Source organism: Pelodiscus sinensis, chromosome 1, assembly GCF_049634645.1.
Source record: "Pelodiscus sinensis isolate JC-2024 chromosome 1, ASM4963464v1, whole genome shotgun sequence".
Lineage (NCBI taxonomy): Eukaryota > Metazoa > Chordata > Testudines > Trionychidae > Pelodiscus > Pelodiscus sinensis.
This window is the reverse complement of record NC_134711.1, coordinates 159,133,544-159,152,551: the sequence shown is the minus strand read 5'-3', so window position 1 is coordinate 159,152,551 and position 19,008 is coordinate 159,133,544. Positions and strand designations below refer to the sequence as shown.

Genomic DNA, 19,008 nt, shown 5'->3' with positions numbered 1-19,008 from the left:
GATAATTGTTAAAGTGGCGAGGAGTCCTGTGGCACCTAATAGACTAACTGAAGTGTTGGAGCATAAGCTTTCGTGGGCAAAGACCCACTTTGTCAGATGCATGGGATAATAGTTATAGCCATGTGGGCCCTAGGATATGAAAAAGACATTTCATAGGTGAGATAATATCTTTTATTAGACCAGCTCCTCCACAGAGCTCTTCTTCAGGTCTCATCATCACTGTTAACTATTTGAAAGATATCAGCTAGGCCAGTCTCCATGTGAAAGAGTTTCTCAGAAGGAAGAGGTCAGTGAGCTAAGATGTAGGATAGGATTGATGCAAGCTTTAATTCAGAAATTCTAAGTGAAAAGCATGCCATGGAGTCATGCAGGGTACGTCTAGACTACAGGATACTGTCGACAAAGCTTCTGTCGACAAAGAGTGTCTAGACTACATCCAGTTCTGTCGACAAAGGAAGCCTCTTTGTCGACATGAGAGTGTAGATGCAAAGGACAATGTAGATGCAATAACGCCTTCTGTCGACAGAACTCTGTCGACAAAAGGCGTTTTTCCTCATAGAATGAGGTTTACCGCCATTGACAAAACTGCCGAGTTCTGTCGATGTTATGTTGACAGAACTCAATGGTAGTGTAGACTCAGATATAGTTTTGTCAACAAAAGTCCACTTTTGTCAACAAAACCTTGTAGTCTAGACACACCCATATTTCTATGCTCAGGGCTTTGCTGTGGAGTATGATCAGAGCAGATGTTCTTTGGCTCTGTTCCTTCTAAAATCTTTGCAAATGACCTTGAAGATTGTGTATAAAATATAATAGTAAATTCAAAGTTAAAAAGTTCTGTATTTTATGTACAACATTTATATTTATTTTGCTGCTGATGATGCCGCGTTACATGGTTGAGAGTCCCCCTTCAAAAACAATTAAAAAGCCTAACTAAAGTAATCACATTTTTTAAAACTATCCATTTTTGTGAATTCTTTTACATTGACCCCAAATATTGAAAGTCTTAGTAGTTCTGAGTTAATTTTTCAACTGAAACAGCACTTCTTTCCACGCACCAGATGCTTCTGTTTCACCTAAGCTTTGTACACAGCAAATAACCTTAACTACAGTCTTGTTTGCAATAAACACATACATTCACTCGTCTTAATTTCATAGACTCTTCTAACTGCATGAAAATCATTAAGCTTCCTTTTTTATTTCTCACTTGAGTGCTACAGGGAAATAATACAGCTGCATGTGTTGTGTTATGATGCTGAGAGTTTTGCAGCTGCGTGAGGTACAAATCCAATTTAAAATAAAAGGTAACTCCAACTAGCCAATTATAATCTAACATTTTCTCATTATAGAAAAAAATTCCCTTAAATCTTTCCTTGCAAGTGTTTCCATTCCCCAGGCCAGAATATTAAACCTGTATTTAGATTTGCTACATTTCAGTTAGACTAGTCAAGCATAGAGACGGCAATAGACCACAACTTTTCTTTGTATCTTTTGTTATAGTGCTGAGACTACCTCACAAACAAGGCTTAAGGGCCCAAACTTCAACTGGTGCTCTGTAAGTTGCATGTAATAGAGAGCAAGAAAACTGAGTGGACTTAAATGAGAAAAGAGATAACCTGAATTCAGCTTGCCTCTTCCTTTGCACAGATGATCAGCAAAAATGATATAAGAAATGCAATGTAAGATTGGGAGAACAGTACATCCCGCTCAGATTCCACATGAAGGGTCTTAGGACTCTGTTGAATCTCAACACAGTGAATATTCTGTTCCCTTGTAGGTTATGTTAACTTATTTCACTTTCTTGTTTTGACTTTAATTCAGCAACACAAATGTGTGTAAGTCCCACTGATGGATTCTGCTAAACCAGGGCCACAAACATTAATCACTTAGGCTATGTCTACACTATGAGTTTTCTCGGCAAAAAATATGCTAATGAGGGCTTCATTTGCATGAGTTGCGATATCATTTGCATATTTTCTGCCAATTTGTTTATTCATTAGGGTTTTTGTGCAAAAACAAGCAGTGTGGACATTTCCTTTTTACTCAAAAAACCCTTTTCGCGCAAGATCCTTATGCCCCAAAAAAGGAAGTTTACCAATCTTGCGGGAAAAAGAGGGTTTTGCACATAACGGAAACATCCACACTGCTTGGCCCTGGGATCCTGGCTTGCAGATCAGAGTCATGGTACAGGCCATGACCTCCTCCTCCTGCCCCTATTGTCCCTCCTCCTCTGCAGTGATCTCTGGGTGAGTGATGATGGGCATCTTGAGCCCCAAGTCCACAACCATGGGTGGAGAAAGGGTCTGGTGGAGTTCCTGATAGTAGAGGCAGGAGTGGTGTTCAGTCCCGGAGCAAGAGCTGCACTCCCTGGCCCTGGGAGAGCCCTGGCAGAGCCCTGGCAGAGCTCTTTAACCTTACTCCGGACCTGTTCTAAGGTCCAAGAGGAGGTCCCTTCTCCACCAAGGCCTCAGCCTACACCCATAGATGTTGGTAATTTTGGACCCAGAAACGGAGCTCCTGCAGGGTCTTCTCCTCCCCCCACAGCTTGAAGAGGGTCAGGATCTCCACTCTGGACCAAGAGGGTGCATGCCATTTGCTACTCCTGGCAGGGTCCTGGGAGCCCTGGTGTTGCTCCCTGTGAAGGCCAGGGGGGCTTTGGGGGCTTGTGTCTGGGCCATGGGTGGCAATGCCTGTGGCAGAGAGAGCTGCATGTTCTGCCACATGTCTTGTCCAGATCCCTGAAGCTTTAAGAGTTGGCAACTATAGAGCTGTGATTAGTTTGGATGGAGTGTCCACCGGGCCACCTGTGTTATCTCCTGGGGGCCTCTTCTGTCAAAAAAAACCCTCTTCCGTATCCACATACGCCTTTTTCTGAAAGACCTCTTTTGGGAAAAGGGTTCTTCCTCATACAAAGAGGTTTATCGCTGTTGGAAAACCTCCTCCGTTCTTTCAACTTTCTGTTGCAAGAACGCAATAGCAGTGTGAATGTGAGTTTTTTCCAGAAAAATGCTTCAGTGTAGATGTACCCTGAGAGAGAAACTTTACATGCTACAGATGTATTACTCTGTGCTCAGTCACTCTATCAATTAACACTAGGGTGCCTCAAATACCTCTGTGGACAGATGCTGATTTTCTAATTACAAGTTTAGAATAGTAATTGACAGGAGTACAGTATTGTAGCTTAGTATAGCTTTAATTTTTTACTTCTATTTGAAACCTTGATAGTTTTGGGGGAGAAAAATAACAAGCAGTACACAAGTCAAACTTCAAATACTTAAACATATTCACTGAAGTACAATTGATATAATTAGTTAATACTTTAATTTGATAGAGTGACTGAGCACATAGAGTGACTGGAGCTCATCCAAAAATAGCCTTTTTGTTTGGGGATTTCTCCTGAGTAAAATGTCATCTTTAAATCAAAACCTGACCTGAAGAAGCAATAAAATTATAGAAACCAGAAACTTTCTGTGAAAATTTTCACTGGCTTTTTGACACAATCTTCTATATAAAATCAGTTTTGATAGAAAACTTTCAATCATCACTAAAATCTTTATTCATAAATATGATCGTGCCTGTCTCTACAAGCATGGGACCATCCTGTTATTTCCAGTTTTCCCTGGCTAAAATTGTCTGCAACATGTGGTTTATATTTTTACTGGAGGGTAACTATAGGGAGCACAAGTAGAAATGTCTAGAGTTCAGGTTATGCATAGCTTCCCCTTAAAAGTCATTTTGCAGTTGCTTTTAACTTTGTTGAATTTTAGCTGTTCAGATTGGAATTGCCCACATCCAGGCTTTGCCTAAGGCTGAATTATTCTGAAAAATTTCATGTAGAGGATTCATCCATTTCTCAGATTGAGGGTAAGGGGAAATACATTATTTTGCCCATGTTTTAAAAGCTCATCACCACCAAAACCATTTTATTGATAAGCTCCAGCACTTCCATGCTTTGGAGCAGGAACTTCAAATTTGGCAGTATCTCTTTTTCTCCCCCAACATTTGGCCGTATTACCATACTCTGAAAAAATTTAGTTTGTACTTTCTCAGTATAGATTTGTTAGTACTTGAAAAACTCCATCTCTACTGAGCATGTTCCATCCCCTCAACTCAGTCTATGTCTAGGCTGCAAGCTTCTTGCGAAAGAAGATTTTTCTGGAAGAGATCTTCACAGCAAAAGCGCATCGAAAAAGCGATCTGCTTTTTCAAAAGATAGCGTCCACACTGAATGGATGCTATTTTGCATGTAAGCTGTGATTACTATGTATGGACTGGCCGCCAGGGCACCTGTGGCTTTTTCCTCGAGGAAAGAACTCCCTCTTCCCCGTCCACACACACCTTTCCTTGTAGAAAGATGTTTACCAGTGTCGGAAAAACCCCTCTGTCGTTAAATTTTTTTTGAAAGAATGTGATTGCAGTGTGGACTTAAGTAAAGGTGGTTGTTTTTTTTTTTTTTTTTGAAAATGGCTGTTTTTCCAAAAAAAACTCCGTGGTGTAGACCTACCCTCAGTGTGCTTAAAAGCTCCAAATGTGTCACCACAAAATTACTGACTTGTTCCAGCCCAGAGCTTTAGGAGTGTATGAAAAAAAATATTAAAGCTTCCACCTTTAGGTCCCAATCCTGCAAAGAGTTCAAGTCCTGAACTCTTAACTGTAGTCAACAGGAGTTTAGAGCTCACTATATTTCTCAGCACCATGAAGCATCTTGCCCCAGATTTACATAACTAAGTACCAAGGATAAATCTACAGCAGGGCAAAAGTGGAATTAAACTTCGCAACTTCTGTAACTTCAGCTACATCAATTGCATAGCTTTAGTCAAAATAGCTTAATTCGGCTTTTGGTGCTGTCAGTAGGAAGTTGAAGGAAGAATTGAGGGTTACCATGAGTCAGAGTAAGAAGTCCTCCAGCTCGCCATTATTTCAAAATAAAGGTTTGTAATGTAGACGTACAATATGATATTTCAGAATAACGTCAGTTATTTTGAAATAACACTGCTGTGTAGACGTGTCCCAAGAGAGCTAAGTACTGTATCTGCAGTGAATAGTTGTGAAATGAATAATTTCCCTTCTTCCATAGATAGCTTAGATGAATTATAAGGTCTCTTTCACCTTTGTGTTCAGGAACTTAACAACATTAACAAGGTAAAGCTTTCTTTTGCTCCTGTGTATTTCATCTGCAACTGATTAATTTAATAAGCATGAATTTAATTATTCTTGATAAAATAATTATAGTTTGTCCCAAAATCATAACTCACGAGGAAAAATAAATATTGCTTCAAGTTTTCAACAGCTGATATAAGCTGTAAGGAAAATAGTTATTCTCTGAAGTGTTCATGAGCATCACTATGTGAACTCAAATACGTTTTTACACTGCATAGTTGGTGAATGTAGCAAAATATTTAGGTCAAAAACCCAGTATGGGAAATCCTTTCAATGGAAAACATGAAGCCACCTGTTATAAGGATCAAGCAGTTTTTATGCTACCTGATTACCATTAGATTACCATTGTTTGAGTTTGAACAAAATAAATACAAGATAGGATTGTACAAAACCACAAATGGATCTTTACTATATAAAATAAATGAAGGTTATGAATAAGATTTGTTTAAAGTATGAAAAGCTCATGTGTTTTAATGATTTAAATTATAATAGCTTTCTGGATTCTACTTTTAATAAATTATTAGTAAAACAACTTATGTCAAGTGCTGTAGGGAAACAGCGTATTCTATGCACTCTTAAATGGTATCAATTCATTAATATTTTAAGGTGAATTCAAAAATTATGGCCTCTATTGTGCCATCAATTTGTGCTGACCTTATGAGTTTCAGAGGGGACTTCTGACATAACCCCACCTGTTGATAACTAATGTGTATTGCGATATTAAATGCCAGTGTATGCCTTGGACAGTGCATTTTCACAATGTTCTATGTCTCCAGCTATGTCTTAACATATGCAAGTGTACAATCAGATCCATCTCTTGTCATAAAAAGCCATTATGAAATGCTGAGTGAATGTCTATTAGAAGTATTATGTATGTGAATATGATTATATTCTTTATAGTAATGAACCATGGATAAGTGTTCACTGATGAGGAGACTGCAGAATCCAAAGTGTTTTAGCTTACAACAAGGGCTTTCAACTCTGCTTGACTAAGTCAATTTAAAAAATAAATAGTGAGCACACTACTATTACTGATTAGAATAGGCTGAATTACAGTAACCTTAATGAAGGTCAAGGCTCCATTGTGGGAGGCATACATACTGTAGCTGCTCTTGAAAGTTCATCATCAAAATAGATAAAAAAGATAAAGGATAAGAGAAAGGAAATACTACACTGTACCTCAATTAGGGTATGTCTACACTACCACCGTAGTTCGAACTAGGGTGGTAATGTAGGCAACCGGAGTTGCAAATGAAGCCCGGGATTTGAATTTCCCGGGCTTCATTTGCATCTTGCCGGGTGCCGCCATTTTAAAATGTCCGCTAGCGTGGACTCCGTGCCACGTGTAGCCGTGCGGCACGGAGTCCACACTAGCGAACATTTAAAAATGGCGGCGCCCGGCTTTATGCAAATGAAGCCCGGGAAATTCAAATCCCGGTAGGGTGGTAGTGTAGACATACCCTTATATAGCTATGAACTGAGACAGAGACAGAGACAAATTTGATGATTTTTCCTAGAACACAGGAGTCCAGAGAATTGGACCCAGATTGCCAAAATTTCAGTGCACTGTCTGAGGCATTGGGCCAATCTTCCTCTGACAGAAACTGGTCCTTGATGTGTAGATCCCTGCACAGATACAAAACTGGTATCTGCATCTTCATCTGCAAAAATGATCCATGTAGGTGGATACCTGTGAATAGAAAGCAGATATCTGCAAATTTGCAGGGTTCAAGATACAAAATCTGTATCCACATCTGTATCCACAAAAATGAGCTGAGGACATTCTCATCCATAGTCACAGATGTGGATAACCATTGATATAATGCAGATATCCACAGATTTGCAAGGGCCTACTTATGTGAAAAGGGTCACTTGCCTTCATTGTTATGGCTAGAAAAGGGCGTGTACTGAAGTACTTTCAAAATTTCTCATTGTACATGGTCTATGATTTTAAATACAGGGGCACTGAATAACTAAAATGAGGAGGCAAGAATTAAATTGTACGTATAAATATGCAGAAATAATTCATCTGACATCAGTAAAGATCTGGAAACCAGTTTCATAATTCAAAACTGTTAGTGCTAAAAATGTAAGGCAATGTGGGATTATAGTGCTATGTAAGGGAACCAAAGTAAACTTAGGTCTAATTTCGGATATGTCTTTCAGGAAGAGGAACATTTTACAGGCATATTTGGCTCTTTCGTGTCTGCAGCAAGAAAGGCTCCCTGACACTAATTCAACAAGACAGTTGCACCTTATGCAAAAAATCATCCCCCACATTCAAATCTAAATTAAAAATCCAGTGCTTTGCGTCACCAAAGACACCCATTCCCACTAAATATTTCATATTATGGAACAGCTGCCACAACGCAGTTTTGTGACGATACTTGTTTCCATGCCCATGTGAATTTGGGTGTAAGTGAAAAAATAAAAACAGTATGGCAAGGAGAGTCAGCAAAGTATGTTCCTTAAAAAAGAACAGAAATGTCATATGACAGTTCCCAAGAGCACTGCCATGGCTTAAAAGCATTCTTCTGTTTTGTAGAAGCTTGTGTGCATGTTTGATTGAGTGGAAGGAGTGCAGGGGGGAAAAATGAGATCACAAATGTATGTTTTGGCTTCCATGAAGTCAGTACAGTAATAGGTCGGCAGAAACATCAAAACACAATCAAGAGCTGTCTTCAGGGTAGTGAGTGAGTAGAATTCACTGGGCAACCAGCCAGAAGAAAAGAGAAGAATTATACTGTAGTTCCTATTTAGACATGTTAAAAATCGTGTAATAGGGTAACTGTGTAACCATTGAAAATCTCAGTGGTTACATGGTTACCTGCGCTGCAGGCTCTGCAATATAAAGCCTAATGCTACAGAAGCATGGCAAAGCCTTCCCAGAAACAGGACTACCAGTCTCTGCCGGAAAGAAGCTTCACTGTGGCAGCAAAGCTTCCTCCTCCTCTTCTTCCTCTATGATCAGCCCTTGCCCACCTGGCTCCAGGGAGGTCACTTCACTGCCCTGCCACTGTGAAGCCACCTCCTTGGGAGCTGACTAAGTGTAACTGAAACCGTTAACCGATAAGCATCAGCTTATTGGTTTAAAAGTTAATCAGTGATACTCTAACAGCTCTACATCCTATAGTTCATTTAACATGCACTGAAGAGGCACATTGGAAACCTTTCTATTGAAACATTTGAATCTCCTCTTTAAACTTCATGTGCAGTTAAATGTTTGTGGTGTACTGTTACGTCCAATATATTTGGACCTTTCAAAGTCTAGAAATGAGGACTGTGTAAGGAAACATAAGGTCTTCACATGCCATAATTCTGATGGGGCCTTCATATATTAGACCTTAGATTCAGGAGTTGAGCAGGCAGAGACTTGAAACAATCAACATTTTGCAGATAAATTTTCACAATCAGTCCTAGTTGTGATGCACAAGAAACCTGACACTGTTCCCAGAGCATGTCACCGGTACGGTTACCAAGCAGCTGCTTTTTGACTGGAATGCCCAGCAGCTCTTTCTGGCACCACGGACTTCTTACTTGCCCTTGCTCTGCACAGCTCCCTGAAGCAGCCCTGTGGTCCGCTAGGCACTGGGAGGCTCCATGCAGTGCCAATGATACAGTGCAAGGAACCCCGACAAATGGGAGCTGCAGGGACTGTGCCTGAGAGCATGAGTACAGTGCATGGAATCTCTCTCACCACCCACGTGCTTATGGGCTGCAGGGACCTGGCAGCCACTTCCTACGAGCCACAATAAGTGTCGCCGGACCATGAACCTCCTGCACCATTGCAACCTCCTGTCCCATCTCAAAGTCCCCTCCCACACCCAATCTCCTTCCTGGAGCTTACACCTTGCACCCCCTCCCCCTGCCCAGAGCCCTTTCTTGTACCCCAAACCCTTCATCCCCAGCCCCATCCTATAGCCCGAATCCCCAGCTAGAACTTGTACTTCCTCCCACATGCCAACCTCCTTCCCAGCCTATAGCCCCCTCTGGCAGCCCAAACCCCTCATCTCTAACCACACCCTAGAACCCACACCCCCAGTCAGAGCTCCACACTCCCATTCCACAATTCCATAATACCCCAATCTCATGCCCCGATTTGGAGTCCTCTCCCATACCATGAAACACACTTTTCTATCCCCATCCAGAGCCTGAACCTCCAATTAGATCCTTTGCCCCTTCCACACACCCCAACAGCCTGTCCCCTCCAGGACCCCAAACCTCTCATCTCCGGCCCCACCCAGATCCTGTAGCCCAGTAAAATTCAGTGAGAGTGGGGCCTCAGATAAGAGGCATAGGCTTAGTGAAGGGAAGGGACTGGGTTTTTGGACAGGGTTGTTCTGTTTTGTGTGATTAGAAAGTTGATAACCCTAGTCTCAGCTGAAGTATTTTTTGAGAGAATATACATTACATATCTAAGGTAGGAGGATTTGTAGCAGAATTATTTAAAAGAAAAATGGTGGCTAATTTTGAAGTTGTTCAGAGGTTTGGAATGTTAAAATAAATCCTGCAGAGGGCGGCTTAGAGGGCCAAGGCCATGATGGTACATTATATATTCATCAAATGGCTCTGATCACATGATGTCACTCTCCTTGTGATTAGGGGGAGGGATAGTTCAGTGGTTTGAGCATTGGCCTGCTACACTCAGGGTTGTGAGTTTCAATCTTTGTGGAGGCCATTTAGGGATTTGGGGCAAAAATTTGTCAGAGATGGTACTTGGTCCTGCTGTGAAGGCAGGGGACTAGACTCAATAACCTTCCAGTTCTAGGAGATAGGCAATCTCCATTACTTTAATTTTAATAGTGTTTGTATGTGCATCATCAAATTTTTTGAAAATGTATACCTGTATTTGCAGATATTTGTACAAAAACATTTAAATTAAAAGGAAAATTTCTACATGGGTTGTCTCTTAGGATCACTTGAAAGTGCATGCTAGTGCAAACTATAGCAGCCTACATAATAAGTTGATGAGCTTTCTGAATTCACAGACACCTTCCTTACCTTCCTTCCTCTCCCCCCCCCCCCCCGCATCCCCCTCCTGTTCTGAAATGTGATTTGTCCTTTTCATATGTGTTCATTTTTTTAAATTGTATCCTTTGGTATATATGGTTGTGACTATTTTCTTCCACTATTTGATCTGAGGAAGTGGGTCTGGCCCACGAAAGCTCATCATCTAATAAACCATCTTATTAGTCTTTAAAGTGCTACATTGTCCTGCATTTTGCTTCAGCTACACCAGACTAACACAGCTACATTTCTATCACTACATAATAAGTGAATACCACTTTTGTGTCTTAATACCCCCGTCCTTTCCCCTCCCTCCCACACACACACTAGAACAAGCATTCATCAACTGTAGCTCAAAATCTGGCACTTCAAGTTGATCTAAGATGACATAAAGATCTCTTCCATCCACAAGCACTCTAGATATCGTCCACCTTGTATCACTTGTTGTAGGTCATTTGAGAAACATGGTGACCTGTAAAGATGAAATTGAAAAAGGGAGGATTTTGGCACTCAGTATTGAAAGTTAAGGACAAAAGACTATTATAAAGCGGATTTTTTTAAAGCACTCAAAATTGTTACAAGTCTGCTCCCATTGAAGTGCATGGGAATTTTACAAATGATTGCAAGAGGAGCAGAGTTAAATTGAAAATGGGTACTTTAAAATTAATTATCTAGCTATCTAGATATAGATATTTTCCATGTATAAAGGCCTACTTAGACTATTCCATCAATCTCTTTAGCTGGATTATACCATCTGTCAGTCTGTCAGGCTCTGGTTCCATTTGCCCCGAGAGAAGATCACTGAGGCTGTGTCTAGACTACACAGTTCTTCCAGAAAAAGATACGCAAACTGCAAACCACAATTTGTGTAACTTTTTCCACTTCTTTTTTTCAAAAGAGGCTTTTCCAACATTTGGCCCATCTACGCTGGGCCAAATGTGGGGAAAAAAACCCCTTTTTCAAAACATCCTTTCTTCCTCGTAACGAAGAAATGAGGTTTACAGGGATGCCGAAAAAACGCATCTGCTCTTCTGAAAAAAAATTTGGAAGAGCAGACATGTTCCTGGAACATGGAGGAGTTTTTCCAGGATAGCTCCAGTAACCCAGAAAAAGTCTGCATTCTAGACATACCCTGAGAGAAAGAAACTCCTTATCTCTATGGAAAAGTATGTCTATGAGCAGGGCTTTGACTACACAATGCCTATGAAAATTGATAGGCCAAAACTGTGATAAATTCTTTGAAAATATAGCACATAGTACTAAGGTTATAGAAAGGGCTTAGTGATTCCGTGGGACTCTTCATTCTGACAGGTCCTAGCAAAAGGAAATAGAATTTTAAACTAATGGCTAAAATACCTAGAGGCTGTGTCTACACTGGGCCACTTATTCCGGAAAATCAGCCGCTTTTCCGGAATAAGCTGCAAGCTGTCTACACTGGCCGTTGAATTTCCGGAAAAGCAATGATGCTCTACTGTACAAAATCAGCCGCTATTCCGGAAAAACTATTCTGCTCCTGCTCGGGCATAAGTCCTTATTCCGGAACACTGTTCCGGAAAAGGGCCAGTGTACACAGCCCAGTAGTCTTTTCTGGAAAAAAGCCCCGATCGCGAAAATAGCGATCGGGGCTCTTTTCCAGAAAAGCGCATCTACATTGGCCACAGATGCTTTTCCGGAAAAAAGGCTTTTCCGGAAAAGCAGCCTGCCAATGTAGACGCTCCTTTTCCAGAAAAACTGAAAACGGAATAATATTCCATTTTAAGCAGTTCCGGAAATTCATGCCAGTGTAGACTCAGCCAGAATGTTTGTCTCTATCACTGCAGTGATCCCCAATGATGTTTTCCATCCATAATGGAATTAAATTGGCCACAAGTTCCTCATGTCATGTGTGATGAGTAGGTCTATGATTTAGTCATGGGTATTTTTAGTAAAAGTCATGGACTGGTCATGGGTAATTAACAAAAAAACCCACCACCTGTTCATGACTTGTACTACAAATACCACTAACTACATTTTAGGTGATCGGGAGAAGCACCATCGCAGCAGAACTGCTGCTGCTCAGAGGGGTACAGGGTGCACTATTGGATAATGCTACTGCTTCAGAGTGTACCACAGCTCTTTAAATCTGTTTAACATTTTATTTTCTCAAATTGTTATGCTGAAAAATTAGAATACTTTAGGGAAAAGTTCGAACTCAAGGGTTTTTTCCCCCCATGTAGTTCAAAACGTCTTTACAGAAGGGTATTTCCCCCCACTTTCACCTAGTACTTATATCTTTTGGGGGGCTGTTCCTCTGAGTAGCCAGTTGGGTGGAATAGGTCACAGATAGCATAGTATAATAATATAGAACCATCAAACCTTTGCAAATTTTTACTCATACTACATTATTTTTTCTCCAGGTGTTCCTAAGATGGTTTGTGAAATGTTGGTGGTCCAGAAACCACGTATATGTACTATGAAGAGAGCTGGCTGGTCACATTTTGTTGTCTTCTCTAGATTTCAACTGCATAACTGCAATAAAAAGCTAAAAGTACATTGAAAATATTCCTAATATTACACATTTGTGTAAAGCAATTTCTGTGGTTACAGTGGAAAGGCAGATGGAAGGGGAAGTGGTTCACAAAACAATCTCTAATGGATAAAAAAAACCCACAATGATTAAGATCCCCATTTGCAGAACATTCATGTCTAATTCCTATCAATCCTTTACCTTCAGCTTTAATTTTGCTGAGCCCAAATGGGAACATTGTGACTGAAATTAGACCCACACTAGTCAGCAGTTCATAATATACAAACTTGGACATTTAAAGCTATTTTATTGACAGTTCATTAGGAATGCTGACCAGACCATGGTAGCTACGCTATTAATTTCGGAATAGAAAGATCATGTGGCTGTTCCCTAATGTAAAGCAAAGTTTTAACCATAAGTATATCCCCTCAATTATTTTAAGGACTATTTTAGGACATGCAATTATCAACTGGGAATGTCTGATACATGCAAGAAATGCACACATTATTTTCTTTTGGAAATAAAATATGGGTCTGCTTTCTTTTAGTGTTCCTTCTTCTGTATAACAATATAAAAAGCCTTTGAGATGCTGAGGTTTAGTAAGAAATGGGACTCCTTTCCTTAGCATTCACACGCTCTAGGCCAGGGTGACAAAGAGTAACAATCCTTGCAAATGGCAGGAGTCAGTATCCACAGACTGTTGCACCTATAGGTGCATAAATACTATCAAAACAGCATATTCACTCTGTAGACAGCACCAAAAGCTGAAATAAGCTATTTTGACTTAAGCGACGCAATTGATGTAGCACAAGTTGTGAAGCTTATTTCAGCTTTAACCCTGCTGTGTAGCTGTGTCCTTAGATACGCTCATGATTCTATTGACATATCAGAGTGTGCTGTTCATGTGGCATTTTTCCTGCCCTCAGTGACAGCAACTATGACTCCATGCTGTACCTTCTGCAGAGAGTCTGGACTGTGCAAAAGGGGATGTGCATGTGGATGAAGGGGTGGAGAGAAGTAACACAGAACACCCATTTTCCACAAAGGGAAACAGGAGAGGTTTCCCTTTCCTGCAGATTCTGAGGATGCCTGAGGGTTGGGAAGCTGTTCTCTGTTTTCTACGTGGTGGCACTTTGACTCCTCCACTCTCCTAAATCCCTGTTCTCCCGTGGGAAGTTTAGAGAGAATTCCATGAGATTAATCTTTGTTCCTTGCACCTTCTGGTTCTGTCCCAGAGGTGTGGTTTCTCTGTTGGAGATCATTAGTTTGGTTCATAGTATAGTACATTTAAAGGAAATATGAAAACTAGTTATCAAATCATATATGTTCCGGCAGCTGTGATGCCCAGGGGAATAGAGGTTTGCTATCTATTGTGAGCCCTTTTTGACCTGAGTGGCTAATCAAAGAGCCACTCTGTGAGGTGTTCCAATTGAAAGTATATATTAGTTGTAGCCAATGTTGATGTAATCTTGTATGTTTACAAGGAATATATATAATTCTGTGTCTCTGCATACAGGATGAGCCAAGAATAAAAGGTGAAGTTTCTTAGCTTGAAGCAGCTAGCTAAACCAACACCAGACTGAGAAACTCTCTGTAGCTTTTTCCAGAGACATACTCTGTGGAAAGGGTGTTGTTTGGCTTTCTTTGCATCTTTTCCTCTGTCTCTGTCTCTCTGGTCTTCCCTGGACCTCAGTCTGTGTGGCTGCGTCTAGACAGGCAAGTTTTTCCTCAAAAGCAATTGCTTTTGCGGAAAAACTTGCCAGCTGTCTAAACTGGCCGCTTGAATTTGCGCAACACTGACAATCTAATGTAAGATTGTCAGTGTTCTTCCGCAAATACTATGCTGCTCCAGTTCGGGAAAAAGCCCTCTTGCGCAAATGTATTTGCACAAGAGGGCCAGTGCAGACAGCTAAAAACTGTTTTGCGCAAAAAAGCCCCGATGGCGAAAATGGCGATCGGGGCTTTCTTGAGCAAAACCGCGTCTAGATTGGCACGGATGCTTTTCCACAAAAAGTGCTTTTGTGCAAAAGCGTCCTTGCCAATCTAGATGCTCTTTTCCGCAAATGATTTTAAAGGAAACACTTTTCTGTTAAAAGCATTTGCTGAAAATCATGCCAGTCTAGACGCAGCCTGTGAGTTCTGTCACACTGCCATATACCTGAAACAGTATTCAGCCAAAAGCTCCTGACATGCCATTTATCTTAGGTAAGGGTCTATGTTCACCGCTATGTTAACTGAAGAGGGAGTGCACACTTATCAATCTCAATGAGGTTTTAAGACAATCTATAAAAAGGTCACATCCCACTCAGAACACCTTGTATTGCCACCTGAAAGGCAATACAGAACTGTAGTTAAGAAGCAATGGAGGTAACATTTCTATTAAAGAAAATTGTTCAGCCCTAGGTATTAGGGAATTGTCTCTCTGTGTTCTGAAAACTCACTTGTTATAAAGTATAGTGCAAAGAAAAACTGGGAACAAAATTCAGTTTAAAATTGATTTAAAAAATCGTAGAGCCCTTGGCTACGTCTACATTGGCATCCCTTTCCAGAAAAGGGATGCTAATGAGACGAGTCGGAATTGAAAATCCGCGGGGGATTTAAATATCCCCCGCGACATTTGCATTTACACGGCTGCCGCTTTTTTCCGGCTTGGGGACAAGCCGGAGAAAAGCGCCAGTCTAGACGCGATTCTCCGGAAAATAAGTCCTTTTCCGGAGGATTTCTTATTCCTACTTTCAATAAGAAAATCCTCCAGAAAAGGGCTTATTTTCCGGAGAATCGCGTCTAGACTGGCGCTTTTCTCCGGCTTGTCCACAAGCCGGAAAAAAACGGCAGCCGTGTAATTTGCAATTCCGACTCGTCTCATTAGCATCCCTTTTCCGGAAAAGGGGTGCAGTGTAGACACATAAGGTATTCTCTATTCATTATTGTTTTACAGGAAGCTAGATAATCCTGGTGCCCCTGGTAAAAGCTATGTGTTCTAGATCTTGGGCTTCTGGTTCAAAGGCATGAGTATTCAGTGCTTCAGCCAGGGCACTCAATTCATAGCTTAGTGGCAGCTGTATACTCAAACCTCTATGTATACTCAAACCTCTATGTATACTCAAACCTCCAGCCATTAGAGGGAGAAAAAGGTCCACATTATTAGCATGGATCACATCAACATGAGGACAGAGCTGAGATGGGTGAATAATGCATATTTTAAAATCTGCTGGCAAGTGTGTGTGTGTGTGTGTGTGTGTGTGTGTATTATAGTGTGTGTGTGAGAGAGAGACAGAGAGAGAGAGAGAGAGAGAATGTATAAAAATTGGGGTCAAAACAAAAATGAAGTTTTCAGCAGATAATTAAAAGATAGAAAAACCTTCCTTTAGGGTCAAACAAAATATTTTGTTTTAACAAAAACTGAAATGTTTTGTTTTGATTGTGATTAATTTAGTATGTTTATAATGTTTAAAATTAAAAGGATTTTTTTTAATCTGAAGTTTTCTGAGCTGAAAAATTAAACTATTTCATTTTGAAAATGTCAAAACTGTGTTGTTGTTGTTTTGTTTTGGTTCATTTCTAGGCATTTGATGGAGGCATCTCTTTTTCTGGTCCAAAAATGAGTGTAAGAAAAAACAAAACAAAAACTTTGCCCAGCTCTAACCATAGGCACACTGAAGCCCTCATTTTTGGTCCCATCCCAGAGCCCAGGGTGGAGTCACAAAATCCTCTAACAACAGCACCACAGAAGGATTAAGCCAGCCCTGGGGGTAAGCCCTGAGCCTTGGCACCTCCCCCATCTTGTGGGGCTGGAACTTGAGGGAAATGTTTTCTTCTTCCTGTTTCTCAGTCCAGGGCCACATCTGTGAAGGTTTATTTTTTCTCCTCACTTGGGGGCCAGGTCAGTGAGAGTTGTGAGGGTTTTTCTTTTTGGCTTCTCACTTATATGTCCTCCCTGCTTGATTTTTCTGTGGGTCAGCAGCCCCAACCCAAGAAGGCTCCCCACTCCTGTTCTATAGATTGATGGTTAGAGGTCTCACCTGAGAGGAGACACATCCTGGTTTTAGTCCCTGACCCAATCAATACAAACACTAAGTATTTATACAGAATGGAGTAGCTTTAACAGGAGCAATTTTAGTGAATGGGGTTTTTAAATTTTTGTTTAATATTAAAAATATGTTTAACATGCCCCCAAATAAACATGTTTTCACTGAAGGTGAACAAAATTATGTTTTTTGGTTTTTGTTGTTTTTTTGGTTTTTGTTTTGAAAAGAAATGTGAAGGTCAATTTGAAATGAAAAAAAATAAAAGATTTTTCATTTTGGTCAGTGAACCAAAAACAAAAAAAGTCAGTAATTTGCAGGGGTCTGTTCACACATTATAATGCTGTTACATCAATAGTATGCCTTCATCTAGAAAACTAACTTCTGTTCTCATGTTTTTAACTCCGAAAGGACAGGGCAGAAACGAAGGTTAGTTTAAGTTACAAGTATGGTATAACTGCCTTAAGAAGAGACTGAAAACATGCAGACTTCCTGTTATAAAAAACAGGAAAAGGAGACACAATAAAGACACCAGAATAATGAACCAGAGAAAGTAAATCTGGCGCGTCTGTTCATACTATATCCATAACGCAAGAGGAACACATTCAATTAAACTGAAAGGTAGCTAATTTAAAGACATGAGGTAGAGCTCTGCTTTTGTTTCTTTGCTCCAGGATAGGAGGGAGATAGAAATAGCCAACACTAGCACTATTTTCATCTGCTTCTCATTCCCCTGTGCAGCTAGGCAGAGGGGGAAATGTGGAAAAAGTTTGTTGATGCACCTGGGATGTCCTAGGAACACTACACAGCGATCTCTAGGAAACTTTACTAGCAGTATTCCACAATTCGCTGCTGAAGATTCCTTGAGAGGGCTGCCCTGTTTCTTCCACTGCCGCAGGAAACTTTGCCATGCTAATCTGCCTTTACTTCTGCAGGCACCAAAGCAGCACACAGAGGAGCAGCATATGGACTGCCATGTAGCTGTATGCATGCAGGAGCTGCGCCCTTGCATGTTTGGTTACCCCAGGAAAGAAATAGCAGCTACTGACACCCTCTATTGTGGAAAATGGTTCCAATATTCAGCATAGTAGCCTTAGGCACTTGAATTGATAACTCTGTGAAACCACCCAGTACCCTTTGTCCAATTTTGCCCCTTCCCTCCCTCCCTAGGCCAAATTCCTCAGGGTTAGGGGTCTCACTACACTCTGTACCTGCTGTGGTAAAATGGTGCATTTAACTCGTATGAATCTATATTGTGGGGGCACTTACAATAGTGCTTCTTTCTATTGTTTCTTTAGCTTATGCACATGTGCTTTTGAAGGTTTCCTCTTGCACACCAGGGCTGTGTCTAGACTACATGCCTCTGTCGGCAGAGGCATGTAGATTAGACAGATCAGCAAAGGCAAATGAAGCTGCGATTTAAATGATTGCGGCTTCATTTACATTTACATGGCTGCCACGCTGAGCCGACAAACAGCTGATCAGCTGTTTGTCGGCTCGCGCGCTAGTCTGGACATTCCCCCTGTCGACATCAAAGCCCTTTGTTGGCAGCCCCGTTATTCCTCGTGGAATGAGGTTTACCGGGGCTGCCAACAAAGGGCTTTGATGTCGACAGGGGGAATGTCCAGATTAGTGCGCGAGCCGACAAACAGCTGATCAGAGGCATGTAGTTTAGACGTACCCCAGCTGTGGATCTGAATGATGAACCAAGAGGAGTAGGAAGATCGGATGCACTGGTAGCAAGGAGAAAGCATGGAGAATGATTCTAAATGAAAGACTGAGAATGGGTATCTAGTTAAAGAAAGGGGCAGAAGCAGATGATACAACTTTTAGGGGACCAAACAGACATACTCAAGCTCCTGATTATGCTGCACATGGAACATATGCATGGGTCTCTTCCCCTGAAGCCTACCAGGCCCTCCCCAAAACACTTCCCACACATTTCTCACGTGTCTCCAGGCTGTCACAGTAGCCCATGAATTCCACTTCTAGGGACATGTTTCAGAATGACACCTGGACACACATCCAGCTGGGAGAGCCTAATTCCAGAAAGCGCTGGAGTGTTATGTCCCTTCTAGAAAATAGAATTTTTTGTATTGCTCATGAACAAAAACATTCTTATAAAAAGAAAAGAAACCTTTGTCTACAAATCATGGTGGTTGCTCCTGAAATTCATATACAGTGGCAACTGGTGCATTAGCAGACTACAGCAGATGCACACAGCCATCATGACAAGGGTTCTAATAAGGAGCAAGAAAACAATGCCTGGCCCAAAGCATTACAGGAGAATACATTACTAAGGCTCATTGT

The 19,008-nt window shown here is 41.0% G+C and overlaps 1 long non-coding RNA gene across 1 annotated transcript in view; it reads left to right on the top strand.

Annotated features, from left to right (window-relative positions):
* The window catches only part of LOC142826900 (uncharacterized), a 99,863-nt gene extending 86,112 nt beyond the window's left edge, over positions 1-13,751 (top strand). Inside the window, exon 4 of the long non-coding RNA XR_012901157.1 lies at positions 12,564-13,751. This is a non-coding gene — a long non-coding RNA (uncharacterized LOC142826900). The remainder of the gene's footprint in view (positions 1-12,563) is intronic.
* Positions 13,752-19,008: the final 5,257 nt, after the last annotated feature.